This window comes from Gekko japonicus, unplaced genomic scaffold (genome assembly GCF_001447785.1).
Source record: "Gekko japonicus isolate JY-2015 unplaced genomic scaffold, Gekko_japonicus_V1.1 scaffold885, whole genome shotgun sequence".
In the NCBI taxonomy this organism is placed as follows: Eukaryota; Metazoa; Chordata; class Lepidosauria; order Squamata; family Gekkonidae; genus Gekko; species Gekko japonicus.
The window spans coordinates 80,896-84,679 of record NW_015167564.1 but is presented as its reverse complement, the minus strand read 5'-3'; positions in this window follow the sequence as shown (position 1 = coordinate 84,679).

Genomic DNA, 3,784 nt, shown 5'->3' with positions numbered 1-3,784 from the left:
ATTTCTTCAGGTTCATGAGGGAGGCACACATCAAAATGACTCCTAGAAATATCCTTTACTATCTCGCCATAAACATTCATACCCTGGCTCTGCTCCTACACCTGATGAACACCGGCCTGTCTGGTGTTGGAGGGGAGTGTATTTAAAGGCATTGGGGAGGCTGGGCCAGTGTTGGATCCCAAGCATTCAAAATAACTCCACGTTGAAAAGCAAAGCAAGGTTTATTTCAAAGCGTTGGTTTAACCAGAACAGGACATTGTTAGGAATAACTACAGGTAACCAGGGAAGGCATAATATAGACATTTGAACCAGGTAAGGACCAATGAGCCCAGTTCCCGCTGGCGGGAATAGCACATACAATTCGCGCCCATTGCATGGGAAAGCAACAGTTCTATAATGTCAACACAGGTTCGGTTCACATGCGAGATACCCAAAACTTTCTAGGCGAAGCTCTCCCCCTACAACCAGCTGCATGACCTTGGCGAGTTCCGCGGACTACATAACATAACTCAAGCAAACAAGGAACGAGAGGGAGGGGGGTGAAGGATACTACACAGGAACCGGAATGACAATGGCAGCTAGCTGACAGCCAGCAGCACTGCTAAGGCAATCCTGCTGAGCAATATGACCTTGGCGAGTTCCGCGGACTACATAACATAACTCAAGCAAACAAGGAACGAGAGGGAGGGGGGTGAAGGATACTACACAGGAACCGGAATGACAATGGCAGCTAGCTGACAGCCAGCAGCACTGCTAAGGCAATCCTGCTGAGCAAGCCTCCCCAGCAGCTGTAAGCATCCCAGCTCCTCTCTTACACCTGACAGGCAGCTGCCTGTCCAGTGTTGGAGGGGGAGGGGAGAGGAGTATTAGAAGCCACTGTAGAGGCAGGGCTGGCAGGATTACTAAGGCATTACTGCTGGCGCAGGTTCCTTGTCCTGTGTAGGAGGGGGAGGGGGAGGAGTCACTGTGGAGGTTGGGCTGCACCTGACAGACAACCACCTGTTAGGTGTAGGAGGTGGGGGGAGTGTGTTGGAAGCCATCCCACCTCATCTTCTACACCTGACAGGCACCTGTCTGTCCAGTGTAGGAGGGGGAGGGGGGAGGAGTATTAGAAGCCACTGTGGAGGTGGGGCTGCACCCAACAGACAACCGCCTGTTAGGTGTAGGAGGTGGGGAGAGTGTGTTGGAAGCTGTTAAGTATGGAACTCAATGCCATCTCGTAAGTAAACAGTGGATCAGTTTTATTGAAGTAACAGGAACAATCAGAGAACACACACACATACAGGGGAGCAAAGCTCCCTTTTAAACTATCCCGGGCTGGAGTAGCCACGCCCTAGAACAGTTAAGGACCAATGGAATTACAACGATAACAACCAATCAGATTTGTTCCCTCCTGAACATTGCTCTGCATTGTGATTGGTTCATTCTATACAACAGCCAATAGTATTGTTAGAGCTTACAGTCCTTACTATGCTCTCAAGCTTAACATGGCTTTTAATATAGCTAAAGACATAACAATTCCTCTTCCCTAAGATGGGGGCTCATTTGGCCACCAAATGAGAAGGGAGCACTCACTGGAGAAGACCCTGATGCTGGGAAAGATTGAATGTCAAAGAAGACGGGGACGGCAAAGGATAAGATGGTTAGACAGTGTCATAGATGCAATGAACATGAAGTTGAGCCAACTTCAGAGGACGGCGGAAGACCGGAAGGCCTGGTGGGAGCTGGTCCATGGGGTCGCAAAGAGTCGGACTCGACTGTGCGACTGAACAACAACGAAGATGGAACAATACCAGGACAGACATAATCTTTCAAATAGGAGGGGGCACGCCTAGTTCATTGGGACCTGCAAATGGGTTCAGGTTCTGGTGGTGACAAGGTTTCGGGGGCCCTGGTTGACTCACTGTCCAGTGGAGAACTTAAAACGGAGGGATCACCATCCTGAGTTGGGGATTGCCCATGCTCAGGGTCAGTAATGGGCTCAGCAACCTCCTCGTCCGGAGGCCCTTGTTGCTCGCCTTCTGGGTTGGGGATCGTGTCAGGTTCAGGGCTGGACTCGAGTCTGGAGTCAGCCCACCATTGCCTGAGCTGATCTATGTGGCGCCAAAGTTTTCTTCCATCTGCTAGCTGCGCCACATACATCCAGAACGTCAGAGATTATGGTAGGAAGCTATAAGTGTCCCTCCCTGCAATTGCGCGCAAACACTTTGTCCACCCTTGCCAAATGGCCCCACTTTCCACAGGTACGGCAGATGAATTCTCGTGCCCAGAAACGGTCTCTCTCGTGACTCCCGCCACAACCTGCGCAGGAGTGCCGCGGCGCAGTCTTCAGTGCGGTCCATTTGTGTCATGCAGCTTGCGTTCTGTGTACGTCATTGGCCTCCTTCTTGGATCTGCTGGTCGACTGGTGGTGCACCGACCTGGGTATGGTGCTGGTGGACCACTCGTGTTGACCTCTGAGCAGCCTCGCCGGCGACAGCCTCTGCATAGGCCATGTCATAGGTGAGTGCCGTCTTAGCAAACAGGCGATGCTGTAGCCTCTCGTCACGTAAGCCACACACAAGCTGGTTGAGGAGACCTTCTTCCAAGTCGGTGAAGTTGCAGGGTGGTGACGTACTCAGCGATGGACTCGGTTGGACCTTGGCTCTGCTTGTAGAATGTGTGCCGGCAAGCGATTTGGGACAGCTGAGGCAAAAAATGAGCTTTCAGCTGGTCAGTGATGTCTTTCCAGGTCGCCGTTCAGATGTCAGTTGGGGCAACCAGGGATCGGGTGACATCAAACACGACCTTGCCGCAGGAACTGAGAAGCGTCGCCTTTTTCCTTGCCTCGTCCACGATTTGATTCGCCTGCAGATGGAACTCAAACCTGGATAGGTAAGAGTCCCAATCCTCCGTTCCCGGTTCGAATGCCTCGAACGCTGGGTTGACAGCCATTGCAGCTGTTGGGGCAATCATAACGGTGAGTGGTGCCTGGCGTTGGTTCAGTGGGACTGCCTACCTGCTCTTAGCATCCCATCCTCGTCGCCAATTGTTAAGTATGGAACTCAACACCGTCTCGTAAGTAAACAGTGAATCAGCTTTATTGAAGTAACAGGAACAATCAGAGAATACACAAACAGTGGAGGAAAGCTCCCTTTTAAACTATCCCGGGCTGGAGTAGCCACGCCCTAGAACAGTTAAGGACCAATGGAATTGCAACGATAACAACCAATCAGATTTGTTCCCTCTTGAACATTGTTCTGCATTCTGATTGGGTCATTCTACACAACAGCCAATAGTATTGTTAGAGCTTACAATCCTTACTATGCTCTCAAGCTTAACATGGCTTTTAATATAGCTAAAGACATAACAGAAGCCATCGGAGAGGCTGGGCCAGAAGCTTTGCTTCACCTCACGGGTGGTTTTTGGCCACTCCTGATTTCCTCAACTGTCATTAGCTGTCTGCAGTCCCCTGTAACTGTTGGCTTTTTTGACCTCAGAACTCTGAGCTCTGCAATGAGAGATTGGGGGGTGTAGGGAGAGAGCTGCCTGGCAGCCACATAGGAATCAATGGGGGGAGCACATTTCCCCCCTTTTGACCCCCTTAGGGGTCGAATTTCTAAAAGTCCCTTCTTAGCGAGCACCTACGCTACAGTGGGAGCGCTCTCCCCGAATTTGGTGTCTCCAGGTCCAGCGGTTTGGCCTGGGCGTTGATTTTACGGTGAGGGGACTTTCTTTTATATATAGACTAGCCGTAAAGCCCGTTGAGGAGGAATACAACGGGCCCTAGAAAGGTAGGGTGGGT